This window comes from Heterocephalus glaber, unplaced genomic scaffold (genome assembly GCF_053883595.1).
Source record: "Heterocephalus glaber isolate CG9 unplaced genomic scaffold, H.glaber_assembly_v1.0 deba00001547, whole genome shotgun sequence".
Classification (NCBI taxonomy): domain Eukaryota; kingdom Metazoa; phylum Chordata; class Mammalia; order Rodentia; family Bathyergidae; genus Heterocephalus; species Heterocephalus glaber.
In genome coordinates this window covers 1,837,353-1,856,966 of record NW_028258340.1, presented here as the reverse complement: position 1 = coordinate 1,856,966, position 19,614 = coordinate 1,837,353, and the positions used below count along the sequence as shown (strand labels likewise).

The following is a 19,614-nucleotide window of genomic DNA, read 5'->3' as shown; positions in this document are numbered from 1 at the left end:
GGTGCTTTGATTATTATGGCCCATATGCCACGAATTCATTAAAACACAGACCTGTTTAATTTACAGGAAGCACAGTTTTGTGGAATGAGCAACAGACTGAGCCCTGGCTTGACTGTTCTCTTTTAAGTGATGCTAGGCAATTTGCTTAACCTTTCTCTGGGTTCTAACTCTCCAACTGTAAGAAGGACTAGAGAGAGGGAGAGAGGAGAGAGATGGGGCAAGGGGAGGGGAGAGGAGAGGAGAGAGGAAGAGGAAAAAAATTCTCCACTTCTGCTTGTTATTCAAAGATGCTGTGGGAGTTGATGAATAGCATCTTATCATGCTGAGAAGTTTCTGGAAGCCATTTACCTTTATGCCTCAACATTGGGTACTGACGATGTAAGGTGTGTATATCTCAGAGCTGCACGCCTGGAGCTTGGCCATATCCTCATTGCACCCCACAGTGCCTGGGATGTTGATGGAGGTTTGCACTTCAAACTTCCTCCTTCAGCAAGTCCCATTTGCAAATGATGGTTCATTGGTATTCTCTGATGTTCCTTGAGTAGGAGGTAGGAGCTGGCTGCTTATTTTAAAAATAATTTCCTAAGAAGGATTTTTTAAAATATATCAAAGCATCTTAACTGGGGGAAAGAAGGGGAAGAGAAATATCTCATTCCATTATAAATGAATTGATTCATTTACTAATTCTGCAAACATTCACGCTACAGCTCCAATGTGCTGGAAACTCTGCTAGGCTCTGGGGATGCAAAGTCAAGTGAGGCGGGGCTTTGACCTGGGGAGCTATGATCTCACAGGAGAGCAAGATTAACAAGTCTAGGATCCTAGTAGGTACTGTGCTTTGGGTAAGTTCTGTACTACAGGAACCCATTGCAGCTATGTCTACACTGTACTGGGGTCTCCAGAATGGGCTGTGCTTTGAGCTGGATTGTAAGGACACATAGGAATCAGATGGAGAAGAAAAAAAGGTATTCTCAGCAGAGAGGCCAGCATCTGAAAACACAGGCATGAAATAGCTTTTCTACATAGAGAAATAATAAATGCGGTCATGTCTGAGGAGCACCTAAAGGCATTAAAAACATTAATACAGGGCTAGAAGTGAAGCACTTGCCTAGCATGGGAGGCCCTGGGTGAGATCCCTAGCACCCCCACAGACACACAAACACATATGCACACACAGGTGCGTGCGCGCGTGCACACACACACACACACCACACAGCTATGGAAACAAACAGGGAGCGTTAAAGAGCTATAGATAGGCAGCTAGTGGTGCCGGCACAAATGCTCATTTCGTCCAGGAGGCTCTGATACTTGGGCTGCTGGGGAACAGACACTCTCTCCCTCTGCCACCTCACCTTTCACCCTCCAACCTCAAACTACAGTTCCTGCCCCAGCACCATGTAGATAAAGAGAACATGATTGTGTCAGATACACTTTTCCCAGAATCATCATTTTCTTTTTATCTCCTCTCTTCCCCTCCTTTCCTCTCCCCTTGCCTCTGTTTCTTACTGGGGATTGAATTTAGGACCTTTGTATTGAGCTTCTCCAGCCTTTTTTTATTTTTTATTTTGAGACAGGATCTCACAAGTCATCAAATTGCCCAGGCTGGGCTCAAATTCACAATCCTTCTGCCTTAACCTCCCACAGTGTGTGTACCACCAGGTCCAGCTAGAATCACTGATTTGACAAGGTGCTGTAAGATGTCAGGAATGGGAATCAAGTCTAGATTCATGAGTGTAGAGCTACAGAAAAGGTGCAGTTCCATTGGAAAGTGTGAGCACCTTTAACTAAAAAGACACAGTCCCCTCAGGATAAGGCCATCTGAGAGTTTAGAGATTGTGCTTTGACGAGTTGGAGCAGCTGTCTTCTGAGAACACTAAGGACCATCAAACAAAAAAAGTTTTGAGACAGTCTCACTATGTAGTCCAGGCTGTCCTTGAATTTGCTAAATTGCCCAGGTTGGTCTCAAATTCACGATCTTCCTGCCTCAGCTTCACGAGTGCTGGGACTACAGGTGTACACCACTGCACCCTGCTTTCAATCAGTATTTTGTGAATTCTCACTACGTGCCAGGCACTTGTCCAAGGATATCCTGATGGCTTGAGAAACAGTCCTGTGTTCACAATGACCTCCAAGAAATCAGCCATTAAAAACGTAAAACACAAGTTTTTATGAAACTTTTACCAATCCTTGAGATTTCTGGTGTTGATATTTTAAGAACAGTCATTTCTCCCAGTTTGACAGTCTTGAAAAGACAGAGCTAAGAGGACCACATGGATGGTCTCTCTCCATTTGTACAGGTCCAGGAAACAAAGCTCAGAAAAGCCAGGTGTCTGCTGCCCCCTTGTGGTTATAGTCATCCTTCACTTTCAGCAATCATATGAAAGAACTGTACATTTCATACACCAACACCAGTAGAAATGTGAAATTAAAGATTTTGGTGACACAGGGGAAGCAAAAAGGATTATATGTGCCATCTCTCCACAATGAACATATTAATTATGTATTGAAAACATGCACTAATGAAAAATTTTTTTAAAGGAACTCCGGTGAATAAGGCCACAATTTTTTGTAAGACATTGCTCTTTTTTTCTGGGTCACTAAAAAATGTTATAATAAAAATTGAAATATATTAAATCTTTCCAGGACACCCTAGAAGATCCCAGTAGTAAACTCTGGTTTATCCATTTTGAATTGAAGGTCCTTGTTTAGCACTTTAAACTCTTAAGTTTCTGTGAAGTCCAAACTGTTAAAACGGTTCATTTCCAGGAAGTCATAAACAAATTCTGGTAACTAGGTTAAATCAATGTCTTGTTCATGTACTATGAGAAGTGTGAAGAATTTCAACCAACTTTCAAATTGTTTTTTTGTTTGTTTGGTTGGTTTTGGGGTGTTCTCTTTTTAGATCTTCAACTACTTCTCCATCTTACACACACTCCTAAAAATCTGTCACAGAATAAGCTTAGCCAAGCAAATATATTTTTCCTTCTCTACACATAGGCTAACAACTACTGAATCAAATGCTATCCTCATATTTGTTTCCTCTTTTCTGAAATATTTACATTATTCACTTTATGAGAAACAGAGGAGAGGAGAGGAGAGGAGAGCAGAGGAGAGGAGAGGAGAGGAGAGGAGAGGAGAGGAGACTGATTCTTAATGAGAGGACAGTAATTCAGGACACCACCTTTTCCAAGAAGAATTTTGGATTTTGAGATTTTGAGATTGGGCATGAAATATAATGAGAAAGGAAACTATAACACACTGAATATATGCTTATAAATGTAAGCTAAAAACACTACATTTGTTTATAGATATGTCTCGTCTCTTCTGTTGAATACCAGGCACCTTACACCGTGTGGGTAAAAATGATCCCTGTGTTGACTTTCTAAAAACAAATTTATAGGGCCTGGGATTTAGCTCAGTGGTGCTGCTGCCTGTCTCGCAAGTGCAACGTCCTGAGTTCGATCCCCGATACCAAAGAAATAAAACAAAACAAAACAAAAAAACAGAAACAGTTTTATAAAGGAAAAATTCAACTACTTAGAGTTTACAGTTTAATGATTTTTAGTAAGTTTATAGTGCTACAACAGTAGCAATATAATACAGTTTAAGAATATTTCTATTATTCCAAAAAGGATCTTGCATGCTGCTTGTAATTGTTACTCTCACTCTCAGATCCAGGCAGCCATTAAATTGTTTTCTGCCCCTATAGATTTCTCTATTTTGAATATTTCATATAAATGGAATGTGGGCTTTTGCTTCTGGCTTCTTTCCTTCACATAATGTTCTGAAGTTCATCCATGTTATAGCATATATCAACATTTCATTCCTATTTACAGCCAGATAAGTTCTAATGATATTGTATTTTACGGATATAACATATATGGCTTATCAATTTATCAGTTGATGGACATTTGGATTTTTTCTACTTTTTGGCTATTACAAATAATGTTTCCAGTGCCACGGAGGGGGCTTCTGGGCCACCATACGACTGCTCCCAGTGCCAAGGAGGTGAGCCACATGGGTGCCAGCAGCACACACCCCTCCCCCAGCCAGGTTGAAAGGAGAAGACACATAAATAAACCCCCAAACCAGACGCCCAGAACACCTACAGCAACCCCAAATGGGAACGAGATGGAATAATCTGATACTCAAGCACCTGGAATCCCTGAACTGGCAACAAAAGAGGATCTGGAAAAAAATGAAATCAGAAATACTTTCTCACATAACAGCAGAGATTGTGCCCATAGTGCAAGACATGATTAATAAATCTAGAGAGAACACAGATTAAAAAAATAGAGGAGCTGAGGAACATGATGGAATCCCAACATAGGAAACAAATGGAATCCATAAAACAGATGCAAACAGATTTCCAGGAGATTAAAAAAATTGAAAGTTTACACAGCAGAATGAGCCAATGTGAGGACAGAATTTCAGATATAGAACACAGGATTGCAATTAATGACCAGGAAAGGAAAAATTTCTTAAAAATTGTAAGCAACCATGAGAAATCAATACAGAAGCTACTAGATGATGCAAAGAAGAATAACATAAGACTGATCGAAGTCAATGAAGAAACAGGAGAGAGTGCAGATGACATAAGAAAAACTGCTCACAGAAGTGATGGCAGAAAACTTCTAAGCAGGGGAAAACAACTTGACATACAGACAAGGGAGGCATATAGGACTCCAACTAGCCTTGATCAAAAAAATCTACACACAGGCATATAATAGTTAAGATTCCAGAAACACAACAGAAGAACAAAATTCTACAAGCAGTTAGAGAAAAGAAACAAATCACATACAAAGGAAAGCCCATCAGAATCACAGCAGACTTCTCAATGCAAACCCTCAAGGCAAGAAGAGCTTGGAGTGATGTATTTCAATCCCTAAAGGAAAACAGCCTCCAACCTGGATTGATGTACCCTGCAAAATTATCTCTCAAAATTGATGGAGAAATAAGATACTTTCATGACAAAGAGCACCTGAGGAACTTCATGAATACCAAACCAGCACTCCAAAAAATTTTAGACAATATACTAGGAAAAGACAATGAGGATCACAACCCCACAAAGCCCAGCAGAATGAATCCATCAGGCATGACAAGAAGTTAAATGCAAAGGGGGAGAATCCAACAAACACAAAAAGTCATGACAACTATAAGTCAATACGTATCGGTTATAACCATCAATGTTAATGGTCTCAATGCACAAATCAAAAGAAATAGACTGGCAGAATGGGTCAAGAAGCAAGATCCAACAACATGCTGCATAAAAGAAACACACTTAATTCAAAAAGAAACTCATAGATGGAAAGTTAAAGGGTGGAAAACAATGCTCCATGCAACGGGAACCCCCAAAAAAGCAGAAGTAGCTATACTGTTTGCAGATAAAGTAGATTTCAAATGAACACTGATTAAGAGAGACAAAGAAGGACACTACATCCTTGTAATGGGAACAATCCAAGAGGAAGAGATGACAATCATAAACATATATGCACCAAAAACTAGTGCACCCAACTATATAAAACAAATACTAATGGACATGAAAAAATCAAACAAGCACTAATAGTAGTGAGGGACCTCAATATCCCACTGCCACAAATAGATATATCAACTAGACAGAAAATAAACAACAAAATACTAGAACTCAATCAAGCTCTTGAACAAAAGAACTTAATAGATGTTTAGAGAGTGTTCCACCCCCACAAAATCAGAATATTCATTCTTTTCAGATGCACACAGGTCATTCTCCAAAATAGACCACATACTCACACATACAACATGTTTAAGTAAGTGCAAAGGAATTGAAGTTATCCCCAGTATGTTATCAGACCATAGTGCCATGAAATTGCAGATCAACAGCAAAAGAAACTGCGAAAACTTCATAAACACATGGAAATTGAACAACACACTTCTAAATAACCAATGGGTCACAGAGAAAATTAAAGAAGAAATCAGACAGTTCCTTCAATTAAATGACAATGACAATACAACATATCGGAATCTATGGGACACAATGAAAGCAGTCTTATGAGGGAAATACAAAGCAGTGAATAATCATATTAGGAAAACAGAGCAAGCCCAATTAAACAACCTGATGCTGAACCTCAAGCTTCTACAATGAGAAGAGCAGGACAACCCCAAAGCTCATACAAGGGAGGAAATTATAAAGATCATAGGAGAAATCAATTCAATGGAGACTAAGAGAACAATACAAAAAATCAATGAATCCAAGAGTTGGTTCTTCAAAAGAATAAACAAAATTGATGAACCCTTAGCTAACCTTATCAGAAAAAGGAAAGAAAAGGCCCAAATCCATGCAATTAGGAATAAAAGGGTGAAATTACAACAGGGCAAGCAAAAATCCAGAGATTCATCAATACCTACTTCCAGAACCTATATGCCAATAAGATGGAAAACACAGAAGAAATGGACAGATTCATAGACACATATGAATTATCAAAGTTGAACAAAGAAGACCTAAAAATTCTAAACAACCCAATATCAACCAATGAAATTGAAAATGTAATTAAAACTTACCAACCAGGAAAAGCCCGGGTCCTGATGCCTTCACTGCTGAATTCTACAAGACATTTAGAGAGGAACTACTGCCACTACTGTTTAAACTCTTCAATGAAATTGAAAGGGAAGCAATACTCCCAAAATCATTCCTGGAAGCAAACATCATCGTGATCCCCAAAGCAGAACAAGACACAACCGAAAAAGAGAACAATAGCCCAATCTCACTAATGAACATAGATGCAAAAATCCATAAGATACTGGCAAACAAAATGCAGAAGATCATCAAGAAGATCATACACCCTGACTAAGTGGGACTCATCCCAGGGATGCAGGGATGGTTCAATATATGTAAATCAATCAATGTAATACACTATATCATTACAGCCAAGGACAAAAACCATATGATTATCTCCATAGACGCAGAAAAAGCATTTGACAAAAATCCAACATGCATTTATGATACAAACTCTAAAATAAATCAGAATACACGGTCTCTACCTCAATCTGACAAGAGCCATCTATGAAAAACCAACAGCCAATATCATACTAAATGGTCAGAAACTGAAATCCTTCACACTAAAATCAGGAACAAGACAAGGATGTCCACTGTCACCACTCCTGTTCAATATAGTTTTGGAAATACTAGCCACAGCAATTGGACAAGAGAAGGAAATAAAAGGAATAAAGATAGGAAATGAAGAAATCAAATTGTCATTATTCACAGAAGACATGATACTCTACATAGAAGACCCCAAGAATCCACCAAAATTCTTCTAGACCTACTAATGAAATTCAGTAGAGTAGGTGGATACAAGGTCAACACACAAAAATCAATAGCTTTCCTCTACACGAACAACAGACTCACTGAAAAAGGAACTGGAGAAAAAACTTCCTTCATGATAGTATCCAAACAAATGAAATACCTAGAAATCTCTCTGATGAAATAAATCAAAGACCTCTACTCTGAAATCTATAGCACTCTGAAAAAAAGAGATCAAAGAGGATTTCAGAAAATGGAAAGTCATCCCTTGCTCCTGGGTGAGAAGAACCAATACAGTGAATACGGCCATACTTCCAAAACTGCAATCTAGATTCAATGCAATCCCAATTGAAATTCCAGCAGCATACTTCATGGTCCTTGTGAAAACAATCCGAAAATTCATTTGGAATAAGAAGAGACATAGAAAACAAAAGCAATACTAGACAACAAAGACAAAGTAGGGGGTATCATAATCCCCAACTTGAAACTATATTACAAAGCTACTGTGATAAAAACAGCATGATACTGGCAAAGAAACTGACTGGAAGACCAATGGAACAGATTAGAAGATGCAGAAAGAACTCCAGACACACTCAGTCACCTTATCTTTGACAAAGGAGCCAAACACCTTCACTGGAGGAAAGATAGCCTCTTTAATAAATGGTGCTGGAAAAATTGGGTTTCCACTTTCCAATGATTAAAACTAGATCTATATCTCTCACCATGCACTGAGCTACAATTGAAATGGATCAAAGATCTAAATATTATAATATAAACACTATGCCTGCTGGAAGAGAGGTTATGTAGAACCCTTGAAAAGATTGGTGTAGGAAAAGACTTTATGAAGAAAAGCTCAGTCACACATGAACTAGCAGAAAGAACCAACAAGTGGGATCTCACTTCATTAAAAAGCTTCTGCATAGCAAGAGAAACCACCAACAGAGTGAAGAGACAGCGAACAATGTTGGTTATAAAGAACTTTAAAAAAATCATCCCTCACAAATTAAAAAACCCAATCCAAAAATGGACATCTGAAATGGACAGACATTTCTTAGACAAAGAAGTAGAAACAGCAAATAAATACATGAACAAATGTTCAACATTACTGGTTATTGGAGACATGCAGATGAAAATGACACTGAGATTCCATCTCACTCTAGAAAGAATGGCTGCTATTAAGAAATCAACCAATAACAAATGCTGGCAGGGCTGTGGGGAAAAAAGGAACACTGCTCCACTGCTGGTGGGAGTGTAGACTGGTGCAACCACTGTGGAAATCAGTATGGAGATACTTCAAAGAACCAGGACTAGAGGTCCCATTTGGCCCAGCTATTCCCCTGCTGGGTATCTTCCCAAACGAATTAAAGAATCATACCATAGCAATATATATGTACCCATGTTTATAGCAGCACAGTTTGTAACAGCTAAAACTTGGAAGCAGCCCAATTGGCCATGAATTGGAGACTGGATAAAGATGTGGGGTTTTTTTTTAATAAAATGAAACTATGAAGAAACTACTCAGCTATGAAGAATGAGAAACTAGAGTCATTTATAGCTAAATGGTTGCACATTGAGGCCATACTCTTGAGTGAAATAAATAGGACATGCATGTGTAAATACTGAATAGTTTCTCTGGCATGAGAAACTGAAAGTGTAAATGAGTACCAAAATGTATAATAGATAATGTGAAATCTGAAGAAAAGGGGCAAAGTGGAAGGGGAAGGGTTATTGGGGGTGGGGGAATGGATAGAAGGGAAAGGAAAAAAAATAAGAAAAGAAAAACACAGAAACAAAGTCTTTCTAAATAGGGAGGCAAGGAGGGTTTAAAGGGAGTGCAGGGAAATGGGGAAAAAATAAGAACCAAGATAAATTCCCAATGATGAATATCATCGCATTACATACCTAAAATGTACCAATTAAGTTAATGAATAAAGAAAGAGATTCTAATCTTGTGTTGGACATCAGGATTTTGTCTATGGTGCATTGTGGAGAGGTTCTTTTCTCATCATGGCTATGTGCAGTTCTATCTGCCTCACTTATGTGTATGTTAAATTCTTTTGCCTTATTTGGAAAGTTTTCTGCTATTACTTAAGTAAACATGTCTTTTATGCCATTTGTGGTATCTTATGATTTTTCACTAATTCAAATTAATCTTAGATTAGTCTACTTTGCTTGATCCAGGAGCTTTTTGGTCCACTTTTCATGTTCTCTTACTTTTTGCTTTTTGTTTTTGGTACCAGGGATCGAACTCGGGACCTTGCGCTTGCATGGCAGGTGCCAGAACCACTGAGCTAAATCCCCGGCCCATGTTCTCTTATTTTTAAGGTATGCCTCATTAAATGGTCACCAGCAATAGTCTTATCTTCTAGTTCTGAGACTCTGTCCTCACATTGGTCATTTCTGCTGCCCCTACTTTCAATAGAACTTTTATTTCCTGAATTTCTATATGGAGCCCTTTTGTGGACTTCTTGCCTATGCTGGTCCTGCATGTTTTGCATAATTTTGTTTAGCTCTTCTATCTTTTTATTAGTGTCTTTTTAAGACTTGCTGATGATTTTAATTGGCTTAATATTTTTTACTTACACTACTCAGAGCTTGCCAGTTGTCTTGTTGAACTGTTTTGTTATCTTCCCTGATACCTTATTTAGTAAGTCAGGTGTGAGCCTTTTGGATTCCTCCCCTTTGATGTCCCACGGATCAGCTTTGGAGGAGTTGGGAGTTTTTGGAGGCATTTGTTGGCTTGTCTTCTCACATTTCTATTTTCTGTTGTTCTGTGTTGAAGTTTGTGGGTTTACTGTTATGGAAAGCTTTTATTTTTCCTACTATAGAGACCTCTTTAGTTAATGTCTATTTTTCATTGGTGTCCTCTGGGCATGGCTAATTACTGGCCTTTGCCTCTGTCCCAGGACCAACCACTTCCATTTACCTGAGATGTGAGGTTGCTGCACATTTGGCTCAGTACCCAGTTCTCCCAGAATGGGCCATAGTATTGTTAATGATGCCAAGGCAATCTAGATGTTGGCATCTCAAGAAAATCAATTAACACCAACAGCTACATCTCCTTGGCTATAATATTAAAATCATCAGCAATTATAGCATTAAATACAAACTCTATACTGACACACCTTAAGGACTATTGAAGGACCAACCATGTCCAAAGGAAAGAGATCTAAAATTATATTATGAACACACAGAAAAACCAATTGTTTTCTTTTTTTGGTACCAGGGATCGAACTTAGGGCCTTGCACTTGCCAGGCAGGTGCAGTGCCACTGAGCTAAATTCCTGGCCCAGACAAACCAAATTTTTTTTTTGTATATCCTTTTATTGGTACATTTTAAGTGTACAATATAATGACATTCATCATTGGAGATAGGCACCTTTACATACTCTCTTGGTTCTTATTTTTCCCCCTTCCCCTGCCCTCCCTTCAATCCCTCCATCCCTCCCTATTTACAAAGACTTTGTTTCCATTTTTTCTTTTTCTCATATTAATTCCATTCCCTTCTTTCATTTCCCCTACCCCTCCCACTTCTCCCTCCCCTTTGCCCCTTTCTTCCTATTTCACATTATCTATTATACCTGTTAGTACTTATTTACACCTTCAGTTTCTCACACTACAGAAACTATTTGGTATTTACACATGTGTCCTATTTATTTCACTTAAGAGTATTGCCTCAATGTGCATCCATTTAGCAATAAATGTCTCTAACTTCTCATATTTGATGGCTGAGTAATACCCCATTTTATAAAAAAAAATACCCCATTTTCTTGATCCAGTCTCCAGTTGATGGGCAATTGGGCTGTTTCCAAGTTTTAGCTATTAGAAACTGTGCTGCTATGAACATGGTTGCACATATATCACTATGGTATGATTCTTTTAATTCTTTGGGGAAGATCCCCAGCAGGCAAATAGCTGGGTCAAGTGGGACTTCCAGTCCTAGTTCTTTGAGGTATCTCCATATTGATTTCCACAGTGGTTGCACCAGTCTACACTCCCACCAGCAGTGGAGCAGGGTTCCTCTTTCCCCACATCCCTGCCAGGATTTATTATTGGTTGATTTCATGATAGCAGCCATTCTTTCTGGAGTGAGGTGAAATCTCAGCATTGTTTTCATTTGCATCTCTCGAATGACCAGTGATGTTGAACATTTTTTCATATGTTTATTTGCCGTGTCTACTTCTTTGTCTGAGAAATGTCTGTTCATTTCAGATGCCCATTTTTGGATTGGGTCTTTAAATTTGGGAGGTCTGATTTTTTTAAGTTCTTTATAGATTTGAGATAGTAGACCTTTGTCTGAGGGACTGCTGGTGAAAATATTTTCCCACATTGTGAGTTGTCCTTCACACTGCTGGTGGTTTCTCTTGCTGTGCAGAAGCTTTTTAGTAAAAAGAGATCCCACTTGTTGATTTTTTTGTGCTAGTTCACGGGCAACTGAGGTTTTGTTCATAAACTCTTTTCCTACACCAGTGCCTCCCTTCCATTTAGATTGGTGCATGGTGAGAGATATAGGTCTAGTTTTAGTCTTTGGTAAGTTGAATCCTAGTTTCTCCAGCACCATTTATTAAAGGGACTATCTTTCCTCCAGCGAGGGTTTTTGGCTCCTTTGTCAAAGATGAGGTGGCTGAGTGTGTCTGGAGTTGCTTCTGCATCTTCTAATCTGTTCCACTGGTCCTCAGGGCTGTTTCTGTCAGTACCATGCTGTTTTGTTTTTGTTTTTTTTTTTTTATCACAATCGCTGTGTAGTATAGTTTCAAGTTGGGGGTTGTAATACCCCCTGCCATGTCTCTGTTACCTAGAATTGCTTTTGCTATTCTGGATCTCTTCTTGTTCCAAATGAATTTTTGGATTGTTTTCTCAAGGTTTTTGAAGTATGCTGCTGGGATTTCAATTGGGATTGCATTGAATCTATATAGCAATTTTGGAAGTATAGCCATTTTCACTATGTTGATCCTTCCTACCCAGGAGCAAGAGGTGTCTTTCCATTTTCTGATATCCCCTTCAATACCTTTTTTCAAAGTGCTATAGTTTCAGAGAAAGAGTTAAAACCATCATACCACAGGAATATGTGAACAACCATATTTATAGCAGCACAATTTATAATCACTACGTCTTGGAAATATCCTAGATGCCCATCAACAGATGCATGGATGGATGTTGGTCATTGGTTTGTCATAAATAGCTTTTATCAAATTCAGGTGTGCTCCTTTTATACCTATTTCCTTCCGGGTTCTTCTATGAAGGAGTGTTGAATTTTGTCAAGAGTCTTTTCTGTGTTGATATGATCATGTACCATTTGACCTTGCTTCTGTTTCTGTGATGTATTACATTTATTTATTTGTATATGCTGAACCAGACTTGAATTTCTGGGATGAAACCTCCTTGATCATGAGGTATGATCTTTTTGATGATGCTCCACATTCTATATGCTGATACCTTGTAGAGGATTTTTGCATCTATGTCCATTAAGGAGATTGGCCCATACTTTCCTCTTTCACTTGGGTCTTTATTTGGTTTTGGAATCAGTGTGAGCCTGGCTTCCACTAATGATTAGGAAACACTCCATCCCTTTCAATCTTTGAAGAGTTTGAGGAGTATAAGTGATATAAGATTGGTAAAGGTTTTATAGAATTCAGCAGTAAAATTCATCAGGTCCTGGACTTTTTGTTGTTGTTGTTGATAGATTCTTCATTACCATCTCAATTTCATTTCTTGTTATTGGGTTATTTAGTATTTCTGTGTCTTTTTGGGTTAGGTCTGGTAATTTGTATGAGTCTAGCAATCTGTCCATTTATTGAAAAATTTTTAATTTGTTGGAATACAATTTTTCATACTAGTTATTATCTCCTCGATTTTGACAGCATTTTTTGTGATTTCACCTTTTTCATTTCTAATTGCATTGATATGAGTCTTTTCTCACTTTCTCTTGGTAAGTTTGACTAGGGGTTTATTTTGTTTATTATTTTGATTTGTTGATCCTTTGCATGGTTTTTAGTTTCAGTTTCATTGATTTCCCCCTTCATCTTTATGCTTTCCTTCCTTATTTTTGATTTGGGCCTGGATTGTTGCTGTTTCTCAAGTATCTTAAGGTTCTTCATAAGGGTATTTATTTGGGCTCATTCTGTTTTCTTAGTGTAAGCATTGATTGCAATGAACTTCCCTCTTAGGACTATTTTCATAGTGTCTCAGAGGTTCTGGTGAGTTGTACAGGTCTTGTCATTAACTTCCAGGAATTTTAAAATTTCTTCCTTGATTTATTCTGTGATCCATTGCTTTTTCAGGAGTGTGTTAGTAATTTTCCAGTGCTTCTACTTTTTCCATATTTGTTTCTGTCATTGATTTCTAGTTTCATTACACAGTGGCCTGATGGTACATATGGGTGATTTTGATTCCTTTATATTTATTTAAGCAGGCTTTGTTGACTAGTATGTGATCCATTTTGGAAAAAGTACCATGTGTTGCAAAGAATAATGTATATTTTGTTGTGGTAGGGTGGCGTACTCCATAGATATCTATTAAGTTTATAGGGTATGGTTCAGCTCTGATATTTCTTTATTGATTTTTTGTTTTGTTGACCTATGTCTTTGCAAAAGTGGGGTGTTAAGACCCCCCATTATGATTGTGTTAGTATTTATCTATCTTTTATGTTCAGTAGTATTGTTTCATGAAGATATGTGCTCCAGTATTTGGTACATAAATATTTATAAATGTTATCTCTTCTTGTTGGATTAGCCCCTTTACTAGTATATATTGACCTTCTTTGTCTCTTCTTTTTTGTTTTTTTGGTACCGGGGATTGAACTCGGGTCCTTGTGCTTGCGCAGCAGGCGGCAAAACCACTGAGCTAAATCCCCAGCCCTCTTTGTCTCTTCTAATCAGTTTTGTTTTTGCTTTTTTTTTTTTTTTGGTACCAGGGATCGAACTCCAGACCTTGCACTTGCAAGGCAGGCAGTGGAACCACTGAGCTAAATCCCCAGTTCTCTTCTAATCAGTTTTAATCTACCCCTGCTAGTTTTTGGTCTTGGTGCTTGCAATATTGTTTTCCATCCTTTGAATTTTACTCTCTGAATATCTTTTTACTTTAGATAAGTTTCTTAAATGCAACAGACCACTGGATTCTGTTTGTTTTTTTGGGTTTTTTTGGTACCAGGGATTGAACTCGGGTCCTTGTGCTTGCAAGGCAGGCGGCAGAACCACTGAGCTAAATCCCCGGCCCTGGATTCTGTTTTTTGATACAGTCTACCAAATCTGTGTCTTTCAATTGGAAAGTTGAGGCCATTAACATTGAGAGATATTTCTGAGATGTGCTGATTATTTGCTATCATTGCATTCTCTGTCGGTGACTCACTTATTTTTCTTTTCCTGACACTTTGTTGTTATTGTTTATCCATTGACCTTGCTGGCTGTTATCATTTCACCTGGATTTTTAGCTTTATTGATTTCATCATTTCTGTCTAGGATATTCTTTACTACTTTCTAGAGCACTGATTTTATAGTTGTATACCGCTTGAGCTAGTCTTTTCTATGAAATGTCTTTAATCCTCCAACTATTTTGAACGAAAGCTTTCTTGGGTATGCTATTGTGGGTTGGAAGTTATTTGCTCTTTGGGCTTGAGATACTTCACTCCAAACTCTTTTGGCCTTTAAGGTTTGTGTTGAGAAGTCTATTGCAATTCTGAGGGGTTTACCTTTATATTTGATTTTTTGTTTTTCTCTGAGTGCTTTAACAATTCGGGGGGGGGTTGGTTGTATATCTGGCAATTTAATAAAGATATATCTTGGTGAGCTTCTTTATTCATCATATCTTTTTGGTGTTCTGCTATCCTTGCTTATTTGTATGCTGTACTCTTTTCTCATATTTAGGACAGCTTTTCTATAATTTTTGTAAACATATTAGAATTCCATCTCTGTTTTCTCCTAACTTTTCTCTAACTCCAATTAGCCTTGGCTTGGCCTTCTTAGTGTTATCTAGGTGCTTCTAGATGGTGTTTTCTTCTCTCATTTTTGTGGCTTTTTCGAGTATTTCTTTACAATTTACCATTTTGTCCTCAATTTCAGATACTCTGTCTTCACATTGGTCTTTTCCACAATTTATGAATTCTAAACAGATTTTTTCAGGTATTCCTGTCTAATATATTTTCATGGATCCTATATCTTTGGTGAATTTACTGTTCATATTTTGAACTTTTTTTTCAGGTCTTCCAAGTTTTTACTTATTTCCCTTGAATCCAATTTGGGCAATTTGAGTGATAATGCCATGAATTTTTGGTTCATTTCCTCTTGAAACTCACCTAGTTTCTTTCTAAGGGATACTTAACCTGTAATTCCTCAAGGGATACTTAACCTGTAATTCCTCAAGCATCTACCAGTATGTATTGATTTAACTGGGGGACATGGATAAAAAGAAAGCCAATATAGATTGCCTTATCAAGCAAGTTCCCATGTGATTAACTGGAGCTTTACTGTATTAGAGAATTCTAGAAGTGAATGTAGAACAAAAGTAGCAAAATCATCTGCACATACTCCTTTGGGTCATTAGTTGAAGATGGTGTCCAAGGAACTTACCCAGAAGTAGGGCAGGAAGGCTACTGAAGAAGCCATAGGCAAAAGATGCCAATGTTGGCATTTGGTAAGGGTACAGGGAACATGTGATTCAGGAGGAAACTGTAGTATGCTGTTGAGCTTGTTGCCATAGACAAAATCTGAAGACTATGGGCAGAGGGGGTTTTCAGCAGAAACTAAAGGAGGTTTTGCCATGAGGGTCCATGTAATACTTGGTGTGTTATTCAGCTTTTTGTTATTGTGACACATACCTGAACAATCAACTTGTAAACAAAAAGTATTTATTTTGTCTTATAGTTTTTGAGATTATAGTCCATGATTGATAGATGCATTACTTTGGGGCTGTGGTGTGAGTGTGTAGTAGAGCAAAATTTCCGTATGGTCAAGAAAAGAGAAGAGGAAAGGCCTATGGTCTCACTATCTCCTTCAAGGACACATCCCCAATGACCTAAGTTCCTCCCAATAGGCTCCAACTCTTAAACTGTCCACCACCTCCCAATAACACAAAGCTGGGGACCAAGCCTTTAACATATGGGCCTTTGAGGGCATTCAGCATCCAAGCTAGCACTTGGGTAACAGAGTGCTTCTTAGGGATCAGGTGACAAAATGCAACACAGAGCTAGGAAGAGGGTCTTTCTCCCCATTAATGCCTAGAACACAGTGTGATATCAGAATAAGGAGTTAAACCAGTTCTGTTCAAACAACCCATGGTTTACATCTTTGGAATGAAACAAAAGCTACTCTCCTGGCCTGGAAACATGTCCTTCTAGAGGGCACTGAAGGCTGGGGCAGTAGTGAGGGGAGATCTGTTTGTGATTTTGTGTGTCTGGCAGACTCCAAAATCCAAACTGTAATGGAAGGAGATTTTGTGAGCACATACAAAATCCTCTGAGGGAACTGTCAGAAATAATTGGAAAAACTTTGGAGAGAAAGATGTCTTGGTGCAGATAAGGAGAATGGACCAATGGAATTTGAGTTTCTACTGTTTATAAAGAATTGTACAGACTATGGAAATTTAGATTACATACAATTACTCTTCTTCATAATATTGGCTTGTGATGATTATGGACCACCTATTATTGAGCCAAACAACTTATATATGTTACCTTATTTATTCATTGTGAGAAACTCAATGTATACGTGAAGAAACTGAAGTTTGAGGAAGGGAAATGGTATACCTACTGTACAGAGCTAGTAAGTGGCAGACATGGTATTGAGCCCTAACTGGTTAGACTTGGGAACCTATGCTTTTTTGCACTATTGCCTTATGTTAGCCTGTGACACAAAAAAACATATGTGCATGGATGGTGTTCACATGTAAACAGAAATAGATACAAATGGGAAAAGTTTTTAGGTTAATAATAACCTTGAGAAATTGAAACCATAACCATTTATCAAGAGGTATATGAGATGCTTAAGTTATGCAAGAGATTTTTCTAAGGAACAACCCCAGCAGAATTTAAAATAGAAGGATAAAGAACTAAAGATGTAGGGAGTAAATGCCATTATTATTCATTGACATGAAAAAATGCAATAAATGAAAGAATGACATACCTTTGCCTTTTCTCCTAAGGCGAATAATAGCTATTTGCTTTACATTGACATTTCTTACAGAGTGGTGGATGAAGTCTAACTCTGTAAATCAAAGTGTCACTTTTCTGCCTGAATTTTTTCAGAGCCAAAATTTTTCATTCTAAAATAGATACCTAAACCATTAAGAAAACAAGTGCTATTAGTGGGGTTTCATGATTGTGCTAAAAGCTCTAGCAGTGTCTCTGGCTGCTAAAATAGCAATCAAAAAGTTGGCTTAATTTTTGGAGTTGAGCCCAAATGTTAGTCCATTGTGCCTTTGAGAAGAAGGAGGACGGAAAAGAAAGAAATGGAGTTTGGGTGTGGAAATGATATACATGTTCTCAAATATGTAGGATGAGCAAAATCTAAGCATAGCTAGATAAAACAATTAAAGAAAGTATTAAAATCCTATATTGTCCTTAGTTTTGATAAGATAAATGTCAAATATGTAAATAAATGGCTGAATAAATACATGGAGAAAATATAAACCAAATATCTTTAAAGAATGTCAACTAATTTTAATATGACATCAAATGAGTCATAGTTAATGAAATTATAGATTCTTCTATGTTGGGCAGTATGCTTTGTCATGTATTATCTCACTTAATTATCTCAAGGGTACCACAATGTAAGATTTATTATCAGATGAAGAAAATGAGAGTTACAGAGAATTTACAGCACCTAAGGTTTTGTGGGTTCTAAATGCTGGAGTTTGAATGCAAGTAGTTGGAGTTTAGAACTTGCTTTCAAGATGAATATATTATACTACTTCCTTATATACTAAAATAAGTGTGCAGTCCTGGTCCTAAAATATTTTCTTTTGAAACACAGGATTGCATAAACTATTTTTGGACTCTGTTCCTTCTTAGAACTCATTGCCCTTATGAATCAATTTTTGAACTATTTATTTGATTAATGGTTTTCTGCAAGGTTTTAAGTTCAGTGATACTGAGCTCTGTTTTGTCCATTTCTGTATTCCCACTATACCAGCACAGAGGGTGTCTTAGTTACTTTTTATCACAATTCCCAACTTGAAACTATACTACAAATCTACCATGATAAAAACAGCATGGTACTGGCAAAGAAACAGACCTGAGGACCACTGGAACAGATTAGAAGATGCAGAAACAACGCCAGACACACTCAGCCATCTCATCTTTTACAAAGGAGCCAAACACCCTCACTGGAGGAAAGATAGCCTCTTTAGTAAAAGCTGCCAGACAATTTGGGTTTCAACTTGCCAAAGAAAAAACTAGACTTCCATCTCTCACCATGCACTAAACTAAAATCAAAATGGATTCAAGATCTAAATATTAAAACAGAAATGCTGAACCAGGTGGAAGAGAGGTTAGGTAGAACTCTTGAAGACATTGGTGTAGGAAAAGATTTTATGAACAAAACTTCATTTGCCCGTGAACTAGCACAAACAGTTAACAAGTGGGATCTCTTCTTATTAAAAAGCTTCTGCACAGCAAGGGAAACCACCAATAGCATGAAGAGACAACCCACAATATGGGAAAAAATTTTCACCTGCTGTTCCTCAGACAAAGGTCTACTATCTCGAATCTATAAAGAACTTACAAAAATCAGACCTCCCAAATTTAAAGACCCAATCCAAAAATGGGCATCTGAAATGAACAGACATTTCTCAAAGAAGTAGAAATAGAAAATAAATATATGAAAAATGTTCAACATCACTGGTTATTTGAGGGATGCAAATGAAAATAACACTGAGATTCCACCTCACCCCAGAAAGAATGGCTACCAAATCAACCAATAAAAATGCTGGTGGAGCTGTGGGGAAAGAGGAACATTGCTCCACTACTGCTGGGAGGGTAGACTCTTGCAACAACTGTCGAAATCAGTATGAAGATACCTCCAAGAACTAGAACTGGAAGTCCCATTTGAAAGTCCCATTCTTCCCCAAAGAATTAAAAGAATCATACCACAGTGATATATGTACACCCATGTTCATAGCAGCACAATTTGTAATAGCTAAAACCTGGAAGCAGCCCAACTGCCCATCAATTGGAGACTGGATAAAGAAAATGTGGTCCTTTTATAAAATGAAGTACTACTCAGCCATAAAAAATGAAAAATTAGAGACATTTATAGCTAAATGGATGTACATTGAGGTGATACTCTTAAGTGAAATAAATAGGACACACATGTGTAAATACCAAATAGTTTCTGTAGTGTGAG

The 19,614-nt window shown here is 37.7% G+C and overlaps 1 long non-coding RNA gene across 1 annotated transcript in view; it reads right to left on the bottom strand.

Moving 5' to 3' along the window:
* The window catches only part of LOC110347054 (uncharacterized), a 116,719-nt gene that overhangs the window by 34,299 nt on the left and 62,806 nt on the right, over positions 1 to 19,614 (bottom strand). The gene's annotated exons all lie outside the window — the stretch shown is intronic.